Below are 22,406 nucleotides of genomic sequence, written 5' to 3' on the forward strand. Positions count from 1 at the left end.
AATATAAAAATGGCAGAATGCATAAGCATTCATCATCTTCCAAACATCTTCATCTGATAAGGTTGTGCAGTGATCTGGAGGATGAAATCATAAGAGTAAACTTAAGCAGAGTTCATGACCTCTTATGTGTTCCTTTAGCATATCAATCAGAGGGATGATATTGTTTATGTTATTGTCACTGCTTAGTCCCTTTGTGGCACACTCAACGTTAGAGCACATCTAAATGATGCACATTAATAGCCCTTTGCCCAGGTGTCACAGACATTTATAGTGGATGGGGAAGTGGTGCGCACACCTTCAATTTGACCACTTGACCACTGTCTGATGGATAGTATTGACTGTTGTCTCCAGAAATGCACTTACATAAAAGGCAATCATCTATCGCTCTAAGCCGCTGTGGAATAACTTAAACATAGCTACACAAAAACCATTCATTTAGATAAATGACCCCCACAAATCCTCTCTCCCTCCACCATGGAAGTCAGAAATAGGCCAAGGATCAGCCTTTGACTGGCTTGCAATTATAGCCCGGCTGAAAAGATGATTAATAACAGTTTAAGTTTTGCCAGTTACTAAATTGTTTTCTGTGATAAAGCAGTGCCTAAAGAATCTACTGATCCTGAGTCCAAACACTATTCTTTTTAACACTCAATATATGTGTCTTGACCATTATATATATTTTCAACGTTCATAGAAGTGGGGTTAAGAACAGTAAATCGATACTTAGGTGGTCATTACAACCCTGGCGGACGGTGTTAAATCTGCGTAAATACCGCAAACAGGCCGCCGGATAAATAAAGGGAAATATGACCCTGGCGGTAACCGCCAACAAAGACAGCCACTTTAACACACCGCCCGCCACGGCGGTACAGACAAGCAGCGCGGCGGTTACCGCCAACAGACAGGCGGGAGACAATGTACTGCTCACACAATTACAACCCGCCAATCCGCCACCTTTTCCGGGGCGGATTCACCATGGATAAAAACACGGCGGAAACAGCTTTTGCTATGGGAAAACGCTCACCTGAACACATCCCACGAGGAAGGAGGACACCATGGAGCCCGAATTACAAATCCTACCTGCCCTTGTCTTTCTGCTCCTCTACGACCAACAGCTATGTAAGCGACGAAGACACCGGTGAGTATTGCACCTACGACACGGGGGAGGGGGAGGCAAAAGTTTGGGGGACACCCAACAAACACCCCCTCCCCCACCCTCGCATATTACAACATACACACCAATGCCATCACAAAAATCACAGTAACAACCCACAATCCCCCCGGAAGAATGAAAACACAAAGCGAATTTCGGACAAACATTGTAATGTGGCAATATACATGTCATACAAAAATATACAGATACATATATTTCTCAAAATCACTCTTATTTACACATACAATCCGAGAAGTAGTGCAGATATGTACACAACAATGTCCGTGCACAAACAGTCCAAAAATGCATGGGCGAGGCCCTCAAACTATACCTGACCAAAATCGGAGAGAACACTGCCGGGGCATCAGATAGAAACACTACAGGCACCTCAGGGGGAAGGGAAGTGGGGGCACCTCAGCCACATGAATGCGAAGCCAGATCCACGACGGGGCTCCATGCCCATTGATGTATCCTGGGGAGTGCAAAGCCACAGTCTCTCAAGTCTCTACAGTGGGTGGGTCGCCCACTGTGCCATCCTGGGGAGTGAAAAGCCACAGTCTCTCAAGTCTCTACAGGGGGTGGCTTGCCTACTGTGCCATCCTGGGGAGTGCAAAGCCACAGTCTTTCAAGTCTCTACAGTGGGTGGCTTGCCCACTGTGACATCCTGGGGAGTGCAAAGCCACAGTCTCTCAAGTAGATGCAGTTCTCTACTGGTACTGGGTGGGACTGGTGCCCACACTGGATGAGTCTCCCAGTGAAAGTTCATGTCCTGTCACTGTCCCAGCTGCACATGGGAGAAGGATGCCTGATGTGGCGGCCTCTTCATTCCTACACGGTGCATGCCCTGTTCAGCGGTGCTTTGCCATGGCGGTCTTTGCCCTGTTCAGCAGTGCTTTGACATGGCAGTTCTGGACTGTTCAGCGGTGCTTTGCCATGGCGGTCTTTGCCCTGTTCAGCAGTGCTTTGCTATGGCGGTTCACGACTGTTCAGCGGTGCTTTGACATGGCAGTTCTGGACTGTTCAGCGGTGCTTTGTCATGGCGGTCTTTGCCCTGTTCAGTGGTGCGTTGACATGGCGGTTCTGGACTGTTCAGCTGTTCTTTGCCATGGCGGTCTTTGCCCTGTTCAGCAGTGCTTTGCCATGGCGGTTCAGGACTGTTCAGCGGTGCTTTCACATGGCGGTTCTGGACTGTTCAGCGGTGCTTTGCCATGGCGGTCTTTGCCCTGTTCAGCGGTGCTTTGCCATGGTGGTTCAGGACTGTTCAGCGGTGCTTTGACATGGCGGTTCTGGACTGTTCAGCGGTGCTTTGCCATGGTGGTCTTTGCCCTGTTCAGCAGTGCTTTGACATGGCAGTCTTTGCCCTGTTCAGCGGTGCTTTACCATGGCGGTTTAGGACTGTTCAGCGGTGCTTTCACATGGCAGTTCTGGACTGTTCAGCGGTGCTTTGCCATGGCGGTCTTTGCCCTGTTCAGTGGTGCTTTGCCATGGCGGTTCAGGACTGTTCAGCGGTGCTTTGACATTGCGGTTCTGGACTGTTCAGCGGTGCTTTGCCATGGCGGTCTTTGCCCTGTTCAGCGGTGCTTTGCAATGGCGGTCTTTGCCCTGTTCAGCTGTGCTTTGCCATGGCGGTTCAGGACTGTTCAGCTGTGCTTTCACATGGCGGTTCTGGACTGTTCAGCGGTGCTTTGCCATGGCGGTCTTTGCCCTGTTCAGCGGTGCTTTGCCATGGCGGTTCAGGAGTGTTCAGTGGTGCTTTCACATGGTGGTTCTGGACTGTTCAGCTGTGCTTTGCCATGGCGGTCTTTGCCCTGTTCAGCGGTGCTTTGCCATGGCGGTTCCGGACTGTTCAGCTGTGCTTTCACATGGTGGTTCTGGACTGTTCAGCGGTGCTTTGCCATGGCGGTCTTTGCCCTGTTCAGCGGTGCTTTGACATGGCGGTTCTGGACTGTTCAGCAGTGCTTTGCCATGGCGGTCTTTGCCCTGTTCAGCGGTGCTTTGCCATGGCGGTTCTGGACTGTTCAGCGGTGCTTTCACATGGTGGTTCTGGACTGTTCAGCGGTGCTTTGCCATGGCGGTCTTTGCCCTGTTCAGCGGTGCGTTGACATGGCGGTTCTGGACTGTTCAGCGGTGCTTTGCCATGGCGGTCTTTGCCCTGTTCAGCGGTGCTTTGACATGGCGGTTCTGGACTGTTCAGCGGTGCTTTGCCATGGCGGTCTTTGCCCTGTTCAGCGGTGCTTTGCCATGGCGGTCTTTGCCCTGTTCAGCGGTGCTTTGCCATGGCGGTTCAGGACTGTTCAGCGGTGCTTTCACATGGCGGTTCTGGACTGTTCAGCGGTGCTTTGCCATGGCGGTCTTTGCCCTGTTCAGTGGTGCTTTGACATGGCGGTTCTGATACGAACATTGGTGTGTGGCATGACGTTCTCTACAATGGGCATTGGTGGGTGGCATGAAGTTCCATCATTTCCCAGCTGGGCTGTGGCATCCGGGCCCCTCCTGGGCTGTGACTCTGGCAGTGGTCTCCTGACCACTGACGATACTTGGGCCCTCCTGGGCTGTGACTCTGGCAATGGTTTCTGGACCAGTGACGATACTTGGGCCCTCCTGGGCTGTGACTCCGGCGGTGGTTTCTGGACTATTGACGATACTTGGGCCCTCCTGGGCTGTAACTCCGGTGGTGGCGGTGGTCTCTGGACCAGTGACGACGGTGCTGGCAGTTGTGTCTGGACCGCCGGAAATGATGGCGCACTTCTCCGCCGTGACACTCACAACTGGCTGGGCAGACTTCCTCTGGACCTTCCCCACCTTTGTTGGAGTTACAGCTGACTCACCAATCCCCTTCGAACCCATGTCACTTGTTGTCCCACCAGGAGTCTTAACACGGTCCTGTCGGCCAATCTCCAATTTTTGAGCCTTTACAGGGGGTGGGCTGCCAGTGCCTTGGCTCTGGGTCCTACTGCCTGCCCTGGTGGCCGGTGCACTCCACAAACCTTGAACACGCACCACTGGTAATGGAGGCTTTTTGGCTGAGGCGCTATGACGGGACTGATGAATTGGAGTGGGGGGTGGGGGCAAAACGGTCAATTTGACATAGGGACAGTTTCTGACGGACACTGGGATGGGTAGCTGGAGGGGGTCTGGGAGTGGAGGAAGAGGAGGTGGTTGTAGGAGGTGTCACTTTAGGTGTTTTGGGTGCAGGTGCAGGTACTGGAGGCTGTCGTGAGGTGGATGGATGTTGGGTGAGTGATTGCCGGCGTTTGTGTACTTTGGGAGGGGGCGTCACAGACACACTGGGAGAGGACACAGGGGACGTGTAAATGGCAGTGGAGGTGGTGAGTGCAGGTGAGCGGCTTGTGGTGCTGGGTGTCCTGGTGCGATTCCTAGTGCCTGTAGATGTGGTGCATGCAGGTGTGTGTGTAGACGAGACTGGGAGGGAGGAGGGAGAAGAGAAGGACGGGGACACAGTGGAGACAGTGGATGTTGCTGTGTCTGTATGTGGGTGAGGCTTGCGTGAGTGCCTGTGGTGTGTGTGGTGCCTATGTTTGCTTGAGCTACTTGTATGTGTTGCTGGTCTGTAGGTGTGCTTGGGATGGGCTGGGGTACAGGGGATTGGGTCTGGGTGGAGGAAGTTGGAGGGAGGAGGCTGGACACAGGGACAATGGCTGCCATCAGTGCTGAGGCCAGAGATTGCAGGGTTCGCTGAAGGACAGCCTGAATGAATGCCCTCCAGGAATGCATTATAATGTTGCAACTCTCGTTCTACACCCTGGATGTCATTCACAATGGTAGACTGGCCAACAGTGAGTGACCTGAGGAGGTCAATGGCCTCCTCACTGAGGGCAGCTGGGGTGACTGGGGCAGGGCCTGAGGTGCCTGGGGCGAAGGTGATGCCCACCCTCCTGGGTGAGCGGGCACGGGGCGAACGCTGAGGGGCTGCTGGGAGGGCGGTGCTGGTAGGGGAGGTGGTGGCTGTACCTGTAGAAGTGGGACGCACAGATGGTGCCGCCACCACAGGGGAGCTCCCATCGGCGGATGAGTCCATGTCGCTGGTTGGTGATCTGGTGGCCGACGTGAAACTCCCCTCGCCCTCCGTCCCACTGGTGCATTCAGAGTCTGTGGTGTGGCCCTCCATGGCCATGTGGGATGCAGCTCCCTCGTGCTCCGGTGCCACAGTACCTCCGCCCGATAATGCTGATGTACAAGAGGACAGGGAGAGCAGGAAAAGGGGGAGTTACAGAAGAAAGAGAGTTTTTGTGCATGGTATTGCGCTACCGTTGGCGGACAAGACAGACGCAGCAGCCCCCTGCATAACGCTGTGCTCCTGCCCTCTGCACATGCAATTTCTGGGATATGGTCTACATGGCAATGGTGGACATCTGCGCACATGGATGCCACAGGGGCAACTATACCTCAACTTGGCACTCTGCTGAGGTGGGGTTGAGTGCCACATGGCCTACATTACGGAGGGGCCTTGCCTACAGTATTCGCCATGGCCTAGGGACACCCACAGCCCACCTCCCCCACCCAGACACCTCCACTGCACGCAAAGTCCGCAGAATGAGGTTGTACTCACCCCCTTGTGTCTGCTGTGATGTCCTCAAGCGCCCATCCATCTCTGGGTAGGCCACCGCCAGGATCCGGAACATCAGGGGGGTCATGGTGCGACAGGCACCCCTCCCACGTTGGGAGGCCATCCCCAGCTGAGCCTCTGCCAGCTTCTTGCTGCAGCGGCGAATGTCCTCCCATCTCTTCCGGCAGTGGGTTCCCCGTCTCTGGTGGGCCCCCAGGGTCCGGACCTCCTTGGCGATGGCACGCCAAATGTCCCTCTTCTGGTGGGCACTGACCTACATGACATGCACAAGGGAAGAGGAACAGTCATTACCAACTGCACCGTCAATGTGAGTGGCCCCCTCCCTACTCTGGCCATGTGGCCATTCATTCACATGCATTAATGTTCTATGTACTCTGCCCCCTTCCCTCTTCCACCCAGCCCTCTCCACCCAGGCCTAGCCCATACAACGTGCTCCCTGTGTACTAACCTGTTGGTCTGGAGGACCGTAGAGTAGCGTGTACTGGGGGAGGACCCCATCCACAAGTTTCTCCAACTCCTGTGCAGTGAAGGCAGGGGCCCTTTCCCCAGACGCAGCAGCCATCGTCGCTTCCAGACCGAGGTCACAGTAACACTAGCAGTGTAGGTCCTCTCCTGTCGAAGGTCAGGTATCTAGTGATTGAACAGATAGAAAATGGCGGTGATGTCCGCGGCGGTGCGCATCATCACCGCCGGCGCACCTGTTAATTGGTTTCTGGGACCCATAGGGTCCAATTTCAACCAATGCAGCATTGCGCCGCGGTCTACGACCGCCTACCGCGACGGTGTGCAACACCAGCACAGTGACCCCACAATCCCATTGTCCCAGTTCAGAGGTCAGGCGGCCGCCATTTCAGGGGCCCACATGGCTTCATTTACTACTGCGTCAAACATAGCTAGGCCTACACTCAACACACATAAAGGAAGGGTTTTGTGTCTGGTGTAGTCTTGTGTGTAACTGTGGGTACATACCTGGAGGAATAGTGACTGGTTCTTCGCTGTTTTCCTTCGTAGGCACCGTCAGCTGGGACATATGAGAAGATGGCGGAATCCTCCGGTGTACCGACCGCTGGTGGACCTGTTGACAATGGAAGAAAGACATGTCATCGTCACCTACAGGTTTGACCGTGCCACTATCCAGGAACTATGTACCCAGTTGGAGCCAGACCTGATGTCACCGATCCGCCATCCGACTGGAATCCCCCCTGACGTGCAGGTGCTGTCAGTGCTCCATTTCCTTGCAAGTGGGCCATTTCAGACAACAGTGGCCATGGCATCAGGGATGTCCCAGCCTATGTTTTCCAACGTCTTGTCCAGAGTGTTGTCTGCCCTGCTGAAACACGTAAGGAGATACATCATATTCCCTCAGGTGGAGGATTTACCTACAGTGAAAGGTGACTTCTATGCCCTTGGACATATCCCCAACGTCATAGGTGCCATTGATGGGACCCATGTAGCTCTGCCCCCCCGTAGGGGTGAACAGGTGTACAGGAACAGGAAGAGTTATCATTCCATGAATGTCCAGATTGTCTGGCAGACAGTACATCTCGCAGGTAAATGCTATGTTCCCTGGCTCTGTGCATGACGCCTACATCCTGCGGAATAGCAGCATCCCTGATATGATGGGTCAACTCCAGAGGCACCGTGTATGGCTATTGGGGGACTCTGGTTACCCCAACCTTTCCTGGCTATTGACCCCAGTGAGGAATCCCAGGACCAGGGCAGAGGAACGGTACAATGATGCCCATGGGCGGACTAGGAGGGTTATCGAACACACCTTCGGCCTCCTTAAGGCCAGGTTCAGGTGCCTCCATATGACAGGTGGATCCCTATTCTACTCACGAAGAAGGTGTGCGACATCATCGTCGCCTGCTCCATGCTCCATAATTTGGCATTGCGACGCCAGGTGCCTTTTCTGCAGGAGGATGATCCAGATGACGGTGTTGAGGCAGCTGAGGAGCCTGTGGAGCCTGTGGACAGTGATGAGGATGAAGCTGAGGAAGAAGAAAACGACAACAGGGAGTCAGTCATACAGCAATATTTCCAGTGACACACAGGTGAGAACATTTTCTGGTTTGACATTACATTAACTTTCACACATCTACCTCTATCCTGTACCTACATTTCACTCACTATTTGTTAATTGAGTTGTACCCTTCCATTTCAGTTTCACAAGTGTGGTAACCTACGTGTCAACTGCTTGCATCCTTCAAGGGCTTGTGATGTGTGACATAGGTATGTTAGCCTTACAATGGGTAACCCATTATGACACTGTGATTGATAATACAAAGTACCAAATCATAGACTGACTCCAGATTTTTGGGTGTTTCAAGGGTGTTTATTTAAGTGCTCATAAAATGTTGGGGGGTTGTAAAATGGTGATGGTTGATGGTGGAGGAATGTCCATGGCAGAGTCCAGTCTATTAGTCTCACAGGTGCACTGGCCATCTGGGCTTTGGAAGTGGAGCTGGGGCAGTTTGAATATGGACAGGGTAACAAAGTGGAACAGTGGGGGGACAATCAGGGTGGTCTTATTTCCTGGCGGGGTCTTGCCATCTTGCTCTGTCCTGTTCCTGGATCTCAGGGACCGCTTGCGTGGTGGTTGTCTGTCTGCAGGGGCTGGGGTGCTGGTGTGGTGGTCCTGTGGCGGTGCCTCCTGTCCAATAGCGCCGGCGGAGGTGGTGGGCAGTTCATCGTCCTGGCTAGTGTCAGGGGCCCCTTGGTGTGCCACGGTGTCCCTCAAGGTCTTTTGAATGTCCGTCAGCACCCCTACGATGGTGCCCAGGGCGGAGCCGATGGTCCTGAGCTCCTCCCTGAACCCCAAATACTGCTCCTCCTGCAGATGCAGGGTCTCCTGCAACTTGTCCAGGACCATCGCCATCGTCTCCTGGGAGTGGTGGTAGGCTCCCATGATGGAGGAGAGGGCCTCGTGGAGAGTTGGTTCCCTTTGCCTGTCCTCCCTCTGTCGCACAGCAGCCCTCCCAGTTCCCCGGTGTTCCTGTGCCTCTGTCCCCTGGACCGTGTGCCCACTACCACTGCCCCCAGGTCCCTGTTGTTGTTGGGGTGGTGGGTTAGCCTGGGTGCCCTGTAGTGGTGGACACACCGCTGATAGACCTGTCCTGGGTAGGGAGGTTTGGGCCCGCAGGATGGGTGCTGTGCTGGTGTTCCCAGAGGGTGGAAGCTCGGTGTTGGGCTGTGGCTGGGCAATGGGAACCGACTGTCCTGAGGCCCACGATGGTCCGGGCTGGTCATCAAGATCCAGTGGGGCAGAGCTGCTGTCATCACTGTGGGCATCTTCTGGGAGGTGGAGTGGTGTTGTCTGGACCCTCTGGTGTGGTGACGGACATTCGGGTTCCTGCAGGGGTATAAGTACATGATTATTGCATGTGTGTGTTTCATGGTGTGCAATGGGTGGGTGTGCGTTAACCCCAGTGCAGGCATTCCTGTGTGGGGGCGTGTGTGATGATGGTTGGGGGGGTGTTCTGGGTATGTGCAGTGAGCATGCTTTAGTGAGGTGTGACCATGCTTAGTTGTGTCATGCAGGGCTTGGTGTTGGGATGGGTGGTTTGTGTTATGGGTAGATTAGTGAGGATTTGGGGTGATAGGGGAGGGCGTGAGGGTGGGGGGGTGTGATAGCATGCAGGTAGGGTGGGGGATGTGATAGTTAAGATTTGACTTACCAGTGTCCCATCCTCCACCGACTCCTCCGAGGCCCTCAGGATGCAAGATGGTCAAGACTTTCTCCTCCCATGTTGTTAGTTGTGGGGGAGGAGGTGGGGTTCCGCCGCCAGTCCGCTGCACCGCGATGTAGTGCCTGGAGACCGTGGAACGCACCTTCCCCCGTGGGTCGTTCCACCTCTTCCTGATGTCCTCCCTATTTCTTGGGTGCTGTCCCACGGCGTTCACCCTGTCCACTATTCTGCGCCATAACTCCATCTTCCTGGCTATTGATGTGTGCTGTACCTGTGAGCCAAATAGCTGTGGCTCTACCCGGACGATTTCCTCCACCATGACCCTGAGCTCCTCCTCGGAGAAGCGGGGGTGTCTTTGGCGTGACATGGGGTGGTGTGTGTGAGTGTGGGGTGGTGTATGTGGTGATGACTGTGGTGAGTGTAGTGGTATGTGGTGTTTTGTGCGTGGATGTTGTGTGGGTGATGGTGTTGTGTGCTTCTGTGTGATGGGGTTGTCAATAGCTGTGCTCTCTCTCTCGCCTTCTCTCAGAATTTCTGGTTGTAGGGGTTTGTGGGTGATGTGGGTGTGTATTTTATATTGTGTTGGGTGTGTGGGAGTGGTGTGTGTATGTGTATCAGGTGTGTGTATTTGTAATTGTCCAATGTGGCGGTGTTTTGGAGCTGTGTGTGTATTTTGAGCGTGGCGGTGTGTACCGCCAATGGAATACCGCGGTTGAAAGACCGCCGCGTGGATTCGTGGGTCGTAATAGCATGGGCGTGTTTCTGTTGGTGTGGAGGTGGAGGATTTGTTTCCGCATGTTTATCGCTGACCTTTGGTGTGGCGGTGTTGTGTGGGTGTCTGAATTTCGGCGGATTCCATGATGTGTGTCATAATTGCTGTGGCGGTCTACCGCGGCCGCGGCGGTGTATTGGCGGTCTTCTGCACGGCGGTAAGCGCCTAATACCGTCAATGTTGTAATGACCCCCTTAGTTACATATACTTACCTTGTCGATATTTTAGATTTTTGATGTTTTTGTGCCACAAAATTCTTATAGACGGCATTTTGACTTACATCTGCTAAACAAGCAACCCCTCTGCTCTTTTGCTTTTATAGGGTGTGCTTTTTGTAGGCATGGATGTATGTGATTCAAGTGCCTCAGTCAATTTTTGGTGCTAAGATATCTGCCCAATTTAACAATGTGCAATGGGTAAGTGGCCCCTATAATATAAAACAATCCCCACAACAGAGATGGTTTTCTTCTGATAGTGCCAACTTAATTGATTATATTGATGTTTTTTCATAAAAATGTCCAATCCCCAGGTTTTGAGGTTAATATTGCTCAACTTTCAGATGCACTAGTTGAACGGTGGCTTGCTTTTTCCAGTGGCGACTTGAAAGTAAATTCGGACAGTAGGCGGTATCTGAAAATAGTCATCATCCTCTTTATCACTGTCACTAAGATTTCCAAAGTAGAACGCTAAAATGAATAAAATAGTCACCACTAGTGACAATCTACATAGGTGTTTATGAAACTTAATTTTGCCTTGTTTAAGTTGGTACTCAGGGCCACAGTCCTCATCACTGGTATTTTCTGTAAGAAACAAGAAATCCATGGACTCTGTACTGTAATCTATGAATAAGAAACAAATTTGTAATAAGCATATTTTTTTTCTTCTACTTTAAGTATACCTTCACCTTTTTCTTACTTCTGGAGCTGTTTCTTGTGATTCGTTTGATTATCTCCAATACTAAGAGAAGAGACATGTGTTCCTTGCATTGACAATAAGAATAAAGTAAATCCAACATTTTCTATTTTATGCCAATAAAACTGTGTATGAAAAGTATGCACAAAGACTCTGTGAGCATTGCTAAAGATATACATTAATATGTTTTAGACATATTAAAAATGATTCCTAAATATATTGCGTTTTTTCTAAAGCTTTCATTCCTGATGTCTGCAATTTTGATAAACAGCTTTTTATTGCTTTATGAAAAGACAACAAGCCACAATTACAGGTCACAAGAATAATGATGATCCTTCCCTTCTACGGTTCATGGATACCCATTATAGTAGGTAAATATTGTGCCATACATAGAATAGAATAAAGTCCCAATATTAGGACAATTAACCCCATTAGTATCACAATGCTGTATCCCGTCAGGCCCCTTCAAACCATTTGTTCTAGATTGTAGCATGTCTTCAGGGACATCCTTGTGCTACGTACACCCACTTTTCCATCTATGCACACCAGTCCACCTTGCCGTCTCCATGTTGAAACTGTGGGCAGGCCGAATACCCTCCAGTGCGGTGCAATATCTCTTTTAGCAACCATTAGGGTGGCCCCCAACAGAATTTGGTCCGCCAGTATCCCACCACCCCCTCATTCACTCCCAGTAGTACTACGAGTGGGTAGAGGTCTAATGTTTGAGCTAGCATCTTAGAAAGCTCTGTGAGGATCGCCCTCCAGTAGCACGTTATAACTGGGTACAACCACGTCATGTGGAAGAATTTGACTGGGGAGTGAGAGCCGTGGTTACACTATGGAATGGCCAGGAGACCTGCCTTGTGTAGTCTGACAGGGGTAAGTGGGTACAGTTTGAGAAGACTCTAGGTGCCATCAATGCATCTCGCCAGTCCTCTTCCTCCAAAGGTCCAATCCACCTTTCCCAGCTGGTCTGGAGGGGAAGGAGAGTCTCTGATGTGTTCAGAATCAAGGAGCGGTATATCTGAGTGACTCCTCGCATACCCAGGGCCCCCATCATTTTCTTAGCTTCCATGGAGATAAATTATGGCATGGAGGTAGCAGGGGGGATTTATAATCTCAATGTGCAGCGTAGCTGCAAGAATTTGTGAAATTGTGTGTTAAATAGTGCATAGCTCTGTTAGAACTCTTTTTAATAATCAGAATTTGGGACGCTAAGTAGTAGAAGTATAAGACATGTCCATCCCTCCCTTGTGTGGTGTCCACTGACAGGAGCGCAAAGCCAAGTGTGGTCAATTATTGTGCTAGAGGAATGCTGTGTCCCTGGAATCCATTTCCCGAAACCAATGGTTGGAGATGCCAATGGGTAAGTTTTGAAATATGTATAAAAATCCGGTTAATACCGTCATCTTATACAATGCAAAACGACCCACAACATTTAGTGGTAAGGACTGCCTTCAGTTGAGGTCTGTTCTAACCTTGCAAACTATTGGTGTGATGTTGAAGGACCAGGTAAGGAAACCATCAAGGACTATGTAAATACCCAAATACAGGAAGCTGAGGCACTGGATTGGTATGTTCGTTTGACAGTCTATGGTGTCACAGGCACTTGTCAAGAGCACCAGAAGTGATTTGGCCGAGTTAATAGTTAGAACAGAGGCCTCTGCAAATATTTGTAAAAGGTAAAGACAACAAGGGTCACTCTCCAGGGGATTTGAGACGCATAATAGTAGTGGAGTTTTGCTACTCAATGGGACCCTCCTGTAAAGCCAGCATAATGTATATGATCAACACTGTAGAGTGCAAAGAAGAGACAAGATGTACCCAGTAGATGGGGCTGTTGTAACATTAAGATAGAAGGCAGGAACTGCTGAACGTAATGCAGCATTGCTGAATGTCAAATCCAGTCTTAAAGTCAATTTACATTCCATGACATCACTGTGTATAGGGTCAATTGTGGCCTAGCTGGGGATAAGTCAGTGGCAAAGAAGAGTCTAAATGTCAAGCTTGATGCACTTGTAAATGAGTGCGTGGGGTTCGGTGCTGGCACAAAGCCCATTAAGTAGTATATGATAAAACATTGCCCTGGTAACATAATCACAAATATTTCAACTTTCCCCAACCCCTTCCCAATACTTCCTTTGAGAAGCATCCGTGGTCCCATAACTGTGGCCCCAACTCAAAAACCAATGTGGATTAAATGGTGGGAATAGTGAACCCCTCCATTCTGTAGGATAAATATGAGAATGTCAGTGTCAGCATTTACAAGTAGGATGTTGATTTATCCATAAAAACATGTGTCATTCAAGGGAAGACATCCCTTCAGCTGTTCATTAAGAGGGTTCCTGACTCAGCTGATTTTCACCTTGGGCTGTCACATATTTATCTCCACAAGGATCTGGAGGGCGCTCTTGCCGATGTGAGGGTGGTGGTGCTGAGGAATCAGATTTCAGTGATCATGAGGCCTGTCTAATGTTACCCTCTCTTCTGTAGGATTTAGTGCGCGCTCGTTTTGGATAACTGTTTGCCAAAGCTTCAACTCTGGGTGTTTGGCAGATGTCACGCTGGGAGGAGGAGACGAACGAGCCTCCCTGAGAGAGCTTCTTTTCTTTGGTCACCGATTCCCATGCCGACTCGGGGGTGTCAAAGAAGTACGTCTTTCTGGCGTGTATCACCTTGAGGCGTGCCGGGAACAGGAGCAGGTAGAATGAGTGCAAGGATCACAAATTCTGCTTAATAGGCTCATAGAAGCAACAGTATGTTTTGACATCTCGAGTGTAGTCGGGAAAGATTAGTGAGTTTTGAAATCGGAGATCTGTGTGCGAGCATGCCTCTCATAGTATGCAACCCCAATCTCTGAAGTTAAAAAGGTGTACATCTCCACAGCAAACCAGAGAGACAAATTGTTAATTGGCAGTCAGGATCTAAGCCATTACTTGAGGAATTCCATAGTCTGATTGTGTTCCGCATCTTCGGGGAAGCCAATGAAGCTTAAGTTATTATGCCTCGAGCAATGTTTGGCGTGTTCTGCTCGTTGTTGAGGTTTGTGTGTACGGGTGAGTAGGCAGGCAACATTGGTTTTATGGTCAGCCATTTCATCCTCCACTGTGGAGATACGTCCATCTGCTTCTGTGATGTGGCCTGCGGCATTTTTGAGGTCTTGATGGAGGAGTGCCGTATCTACCTTTCCAATCTTTCACTCAACCATTGTTTGTGAGTTACAGATAGCTTGCAGAATTTCATCAGTGTCTCCCCCTAAGGACGTTGGGTCTTTCATGGCATCCTCCCCTTGTGCTATGGTTGGAGTGGTGAACTTGTCTATTTGAGGCTGGGAGTGGTGTGCCTTTGTGATTTATCCTTTCCATTCTTGCCTGTATTTGGCTCTTAAGGTTACATGCGAGCCCAGCCCGCTTGTCAAAACATGTGACAGCACAAGCAGCCTGGCATCTATGTAGGTACCCTTCAGGGCTGTGAAAAAGGAGGTCTATATAGGTAAGGAGTGAACTTACCTCAGTGAAGGATACAATGGCAGCTCTAAATGGCCCCAGGATAGATTGAAAATCAGTGGGCAGGAGTGTTAGATAGGTAGGCCTCTCAATACTGGGCCCTAGTTATTAATCCACAGTACCTCAATTCTTGGAGGGTCTTTTCAGGGAGGCCACAAGACTGTTATCTATGGTACCCAGTGTGATCCAGGAGGGTCTCAGTTGTCCCAGAATCTCCCCAGCATTCCATACATGAGAGGTCTTGGAGCAGCGACGTGAGTATATGGGGCCTTAATGCAGGGACGTAGGGTATGCAGGGGGCCAAAGTAAGTCTTTAATGATGCAGTAATCATAGGCACACAAGTATGTCAAGAATGTGGGCACATCAACTATGCACTGGAGTCATCCAAAGTGTGGACTGAGCATCATGTGGGCAATAAGGGTGCAGCAGTCAGCAATTTAGTAAGTTAATGGGGCCCCAACATGGATGATCCAAAAAAGGTTGGCCCCTCTCTTCTCCTCTCCTTCCCGATCTGCTCCCTACCTTCTGTCTGGTGGGTGGTGGGGGAAGAAAGGCACTAATCACACCCAAATACTCCTTTTGGGCCAGAGCCAGGGCCTCTATTCCCAGTCCTCTGCATAGCCGGGAAAATTGTGCACCAGGAGAGAGTGGCCACCAAAGTGTTGCAGGCTATCAGCCGCATTTGCCCAGGTGCGACCTCCCTCGGTTCTCCCTAAGCACTCAGGGCCTCCAGGCAGATACAGGAATCCCAGGCGCAGGCCCGATAGACCTCTGTAGCAGACCCTCTGAAGGTGGGGGGGCCTCAATTGGGCAGATGATTCGGTGCAGCACAGATGTCACTGCCAGCCATCACTAGTTGTGTCAGGCACGTGCTCCTCAAACTACCGGGCTAGGGGGAGGAAGGCCCTACCGGCTGTGCCTGATGCTTCTCACAGGCCCCTCACTGAGAACCAGATCCCCAAGCAAGCAGCTCCTCCATAACCTGCTGGCTCATTTCTCACTGGGTCTGATCGGGCAGCGTTAATTGTGCGTAAGTCCCACTAGGCTCACACTCCATCACAGCTCCAGGGATTGCTGTTTGGTTACTCTGGAGGGCAGCGAGGAGAGGTTCGGCCACCGATCCGTCCACCTTCTAGTGCCAGGGCTTCAGAAGCGAGACCATTTTGCCATCTTGTCTCGTGTTACCCCTCTAGGGCGTCCGATAGTCCAGTGAACCAGCAGGATACTCTCCTTTCAGCCTATAAATATTAGGGGGGACATGTACAGGATATGTATTTAAGTTTTGGGTGGCTGAACTGTGATGAAGATGGTGGCAGATGATGGTGGGGTCTGGAGCACTTATAGAATGCAACCACCATCTTGACACCCCAAGCCATGCCCCCTGGTGTCTGCATTATATATAAGTGTGTAGAGATGCAAAGAATGTGGGCTTGCAGCATCCATGTATGTTGTAAATGTTGTAAACTCTGCAATTTGCAGCGCTTTAATTATATTTCATACTGGGGCAGCGCTAGTGACCTTTTGCAGTGTTGGGAAATCATTGAAATCATTGCTGTTGCCATAAAGTTTCTCAGGGAAAACAGAAGAATCAGAATCTTCTAAGATTCCCCATTCAAGGCTACTAACTTGGAAAGCTCTGACCTGGAACCCTTTTCCAGGACTTCCTCATCGCTGATGCATTCCTACCCCTGTTACATCTGTACAAGTCTCCTTGGCAGTAAGCAAGTGTACATTAACAGCCAATGACCACGCAGAGTTATATTTCCTGTACTTCTCTTCTAAACAAACATTACTAATGTGCAGTTTTCAATTTTAGAACCAATTATGCCAATAAGGGGCAGATTTAAGAAAAGTGGTTGTGCACCTAGTGCAACGCCACTTTCCTTGTGGCCCTTAGCAGCCCCTACTGCCACCATGTGTGTGCTGTATTTAAAATATAGCGCAGGATAGGGGACGATAGCGTCTCCTAGATTTCCATGCTCCAGTTTTTTTGACCCTCCAACAGGGAACGCCCCCTTGCATACATTATGTCTGGCACAGGCATAATGTAGTGCAAGGGTTTATAAAGTTTTGTAAATATGATGCTTGGAAAATCTCACTATAGCACTGCCAGAGCATCAAAAAATGTGCTATGGCAGTGCTAGGGTGGCGCTAGGGGCTCTTGAACATGCCCCTAATTATTTCAATTTAACTTTTTCTGCAAATGAAAATGGAAGGAGATCAACAACTAGCACTACAGATGAGAACACAGTCAACTGGCATGCAATGACTTTCTTCCTGCAGTATCTACTGAAGTGTCAAACAAAATCTTGCTCTAATCTGCATGAGGAATCAGTAGCATTCACAAGTTTTTTGTTTACATCAACAACAATTTTGAACACTCTGTACACTCTCAGAGATGGTTTAATGTTGTGTCCCCTTAACATATCCAAAGTTTACACATCATTGAAATATGGTTGGTGTTCTTTGATTGCCACCAGTGTAATTGTCTTCTCATCCCCCATTCCCATTTTCCACATGTATGTGTAGTCAGTCTATGTGACCTAGTGCACAAAAATGTGCACCTGGTGCAACACCTTTTTGCACTATTTTGTATATTTTAAAAGTAAATGAAGGTTTTCAGTGTTACTGAAACATAAAGGTTTAATTGGTGGTGTGAATCCAACAGAGAAGGGTACAACATTCCAAATACCTGTGTACAAACATATATCAAAAAGCAAATGATCTCCAGGAGGGTAACTGGTAAAATGGGTTACATCTCTCATGGGCCAAATAGTTTTTCTCTGTCATGGGCTGCATCACCATCGCTAGGATGGTGATGCTTTCAAAATTGCTGTACTACTTTGGCAATCTTAAAATGTATCTGACCCAAAGTTTTGTTTTGGAATTACTGATATGAACAGGCACAAGCCTCAGAATACCACTAACCATGTTAAATCACCCAGTTGATTAGGAGGGACTAGGGACCCTAACCTGGAAGTATATTACTCAGCAAGTTGGCTGTATTAGCTCTCAGACACAGGACTGGATGATACTGAGGAGACTGATCGGCCATTATAATTACCTAAACTTTTAAATGTAGTTCTTCCTGGCTATAGATCCACCTCTATTTTATCTCAATTGGTCCAAGTAGCACTCTGTTGCCTAGCCTGCCTCAGTTATATCATACCCCTATGCTCCCAGTATCCCTTTGCTGGGTCTCTTAGGACAAATGTATTTCCTCAACAAGAGAGGACTTACACCTTAGAGTACAGATGGTTTGGAGACATGGGGATTTGCTTCAAGATGGTTCCTTTCAATCCCTCCATACCCTTCAAGAACAACGCAGGCTTCATAGGGGGCATTTCTTAACATATGGTCTACTAACCCATATTCTGCATACTATATCGGCAGTCCTTGACTCGGAACCCAACACACATCATTCATCCCAAACTCTGCATATGATAAGCATTGGCAAACACATCATCACAAGTGTGTTTAAATCCATGTTCCCCCAGCTCCATCCCCACAAGATTGTTAGGAGGCCGAATTTGGAAGGTGAATTCAAGAGAAAGAATGGATGAAGGTTCTACAATACCCACACTTCATTTCCAGTTACAAGAGATTAAGTTAATTCAGTATTTCTATCTTACATCTCACTTACCTATCCCCTGCCAAGATCAAAAATATTTCCCCAGGAACTTCTGCTTCTTGTTTCTGACTTCCACATATCCTCTACAGCTGCTTGACCATTTCCTCTTACTGGGCCCATATTTTCCAAGTATTATTTACCTATATGAAAATCCCTTTATAGGGAAAGGGAGTCTTCTGCATTGGGAATCTTCCAGCACCCAAAAAATTGTAGGGCTGTGACTCATTTCCTAAATCTGGGTCTTCTCTTGGCTCAGAAAGCCTGTAAGTGATAATTACTCCCTGCACCGTATGTTTTTGCGTACTGCCATTCTAGAGTCGGCTGAGGCATGAAGTAAAGCTCTTCACAGAAAAAAGATTAGAGGCCTCTGTAAACACCCAAAAAGAAAAGACTGGGATGGGTTAGGGAAAACTTTGAGAGAAGAAGGCAGTGATGACGGTTTACCTCCCCCTTAGCCACCACTGGCAGGAACTCACTGCAGGCACGTGATAACTGTCATATGTTATGACTAGCCACTACGTTTTACAAGGGATGTTGATCCTCCTGTAATTGAGAACTACATATAGATGCCAGCTCTGCCTCTATTTGAGCTGTATTATTGATCATACACTCTGTTTTTTTTCCTACTGTAGGGTAGCCACAATACAGTACCCTGTACACGACTCTCTCTCCCCCAATGCCATAGTGCTTACACACAGGATCTCAGGTGTACCCTTCCCCCTCAACCCAGCATCGTCTTGCCCTCTGATACTCACCAACTGCCTGGGTTCTGATGTTTGCATCAATGCTCACGGGAACAGACGTTCTCTTTGTAAAAATTCCCCCCTCTTTATAATGAGTGACATATGATAAATGTTGTGATATACAATCATGCATCCTTTATCAACAGCTTTGATTTCATTACACCCAATGTGATACTGCACCTGTGAATGTATTTGTTTACCAGTATTGGTTTAACAAAACCTTTTCAGATCCACTTTCTATGTTCATCTTTTATATATCTTGTACCTTTATATGAAATTTAACATGGGGTAGACCTTCATCCGAAAAAAAACCAAAACCTTTCTATAAACTTTATGACAACACCAGTGGTGGGATTGGCAATACACTAATAATGTATCCACTTTGAATAGTAATCAGTAAGAACTAATGAGTAACACATGTTTTCCTCCAGTGAATAAAATTGACGAGCAAACTCAATAGCTAATTTTCTACCACTATCTATCGGGAATTGGAACGAAATGCATCTCTTCCTTAAAATGTTTGCAATGCTTGTTAGATCAAACACATTCAATACCTTTGTCAATGAAACCATCAACCTCAGAATATATACCTAGCCATCAGTAATATTTTCTTAGCAACCTATTGTAGACAGTCACTCCAGTATAACCCTCATGAGGTAACTTCAACATTTTGTTTCTCAACACAAAGGGGGGAATAAATATACCATGCCTCATAAGTAAAACTCCTTCAATCGTCAATTTATCTGCTACCTGGAACAAATCTTTAGAGATTTATCTAAATTCCTAGTTGCTGGCCAGCCATTGATTACATTGTATCTAACTCATTTCAGAATTTTGTCATTTTCAGAGACATCCTACCACCCACTTTCAGACACACACTCTTTATAATGTCTACTGGCATCAACAACAGCTGCTACACATTCTTCATCACAAATTTGAGTGTCTTCCCCATTTTCCTCAATTGGCAACTTAGAGGAGGAATCAATCCTTCTTTTCAAACCTCCTGCAATGTACTGCACAAAAAAATATATTCTTGTAGTATCTGAATTAGTCTAATCAGCCTTAGTAGTACCTGGACGACAACCATCCATCATGAACAACAAGGCTTATGATCAATTGCTAACTCAAACAATCTTCCCTACAAATAGCTCTTCAGTTTTTCTACTGCCTATACATGTGCCAATAGCTCTCTTTCAATAGTGCTCTGATGTTTTTTAGCATCCTTTAAACCAGGTGAAATAAATCTATTGTATACGCCTTCCCATCCACAACTTGGCTAAACACAGCTCCCACATCCATGGCATTGGCATCTCCTGTCATAATGTTTCTACCAATGGGGTCATATGGTCTGAGTGCTGGCGCTTTTAAAATTGCATTTCCTATATTCTTAAAGGCATTCTCTTGATCCACACGTCATTCACATGTCACGCATTTTTCAATAATCTCCACAATGGCTCAGCCAAAATGGTATATCATTGAATAAATCAAGCATAGTATTCAGTCATATTTAAAAAGGATCTCAAAGTCCCTCTTGGATAGCTTTGACAAGATCATCCTCAGGTGTGATTCCATCTGAAGACAAAGCATGTCCCAAATACTCTAGTTTTGTTTGCATAACTTACAGTTTGACTGACAAACTGTCATACCTCTGCTTCCCCGTATTTCAAACACTCTAAGATTTAATTGTTCTCATCAAATCTTTAACTGTCTGGACACAGCAGTACCATCAAAAATATAATCCATTACCATCTGGAATGCACTGTCAGCTGATGCTAGCCCAAATCCTAAAAGTAAATATCTGCAAGCTCCAGTGTCATAAAAGTAGTAAACTCTTTAGAGGCATCAGATAATTTGAACTGGTGGTGCGAAGATTTCTCACAGTTGGAAGACTGCATGATCAGCCAAAATAGTTATAGGTAACCATGAGTCTGCCATAATATTTAACTAAACACTACCAATTTAAACCTTTCCCAATGGTCCTTTAAGCCTTCCTGTTTTTTTTCTGTTCAACGGACAAACAATATTATCACATTTTTCCCCATCAAATTTGTCAACAGAATTAACCTTCACATTCCTGAGCATTTTACTGCTTTTACACAGAGTGCCAAAACGGTAAGTTTTCTGACACTTTAAACATTTTCTTTCAATAGCAGGACATCCCGGATAATTTCCTAAATTTGTTCGGTTAGATTTATCGTTGGCAATATGAGCTGAAAAGTGATTATTCTTCTTTGTATCACTTTTTTCTCCTGAATAGCACAAACCAAAGAAGGTATGTGAAGTTTCAGATGATAACATTCTGGCAGATACAGACAAACATTCAATTCCTTTAGCTAAATCCATTACTTCTTTTAATGTTCCATTTCTACAGACCAAAATTCTCTGGTCTTTTAAATGACTATGGAGTACAAAATGATTCCTTTGTGTCTCAACCATATCTCCAAATTTACATGGAGCTGCCAGAATAAGTAAACTGCAATATACGTCTTGATATTTTCACGTACAAACTGTTTATGCATTTAAAAAAGTATTTCCACCATTACATTCGGCTACTCTGTAAATTGCCTTTCCACTCTTCTAACAGCTTCCACATAGTCCTTTAATAGAACAAATTGACCTCAAGTTGGTTCTTTTTAGTGAAGGTTATGATACATCTTGACCAGCATTGTCTAAAAGTACAAACATTAAAACTTTTTTCTGTTCAGGATCAAATATTTCGCTGTCAAATGTTAGTAAATAATTTTCAAAGGCTCTACGACGATATTTCCCTTTCATCACAGGTTTCCCTGCGTTTTGAAAAAATACATCAGGTTGTTTAAAAACAGACGAATTTGCCATTTCATGCAGTTATAATGGAAGGTTAAGAAGTACGTCTCAGTCTATAATCTTTCAAAGCAGAGTTCGTGGTTTAAGCATGAGGGAGAACCGCAATATGAGCCCACAAAATGATGCACAAACACACTTAAATTCCCAATCCCAAAACTGGCTGTAAATCTTTACGATTTCCAACAACATTTTAATCCTAGTGGGCCCAATCTTCTTGTTTGTCAACTCATCGCCAATATTTTGTTGGGTGCCAGCCATGAAATGACATCAGGAGGCAAAATGATGTCTTGAAGATTACTTCATATTTTTACAGGCCCACAAGTTTCCCAGTAGAAGACTCTCTGAAAACAAACATTTCATGAACGCCAATCAATATTGAACACAACAGGTACCGGTTAAAATACAAAAAACAACAAACATAGTGAAAAAAATCACTACATCTATTTCATGTCTATCATTGCTGGTGTCAGTAGATTATTTAGCAAATAGTTTCTAAGCGGACACCAAATATTATTTGATTGTGAGTTAAAGAGTCAGCATAAATGTCTAGTTGTTCATTGCGATATACCAAGGCAAGTTCAACCC

This window comes from Pleurodeles waltl, chromosome 1_2 (genome assembly GCF_031143425.1).
Source record: "Pleurodeles waltl isolate 20211129_DDA chromosome 1_2, aPleWal1.hap1.20221129, whole genome shotgun sequence".
NCBI classification, from domain to species: domain Eukaryota; kingdom Metazoa; phylum Chordata; class Amphibia; order Caudata; family Salamandridae; genus Pleurodeles; species Pleurodeles waltl.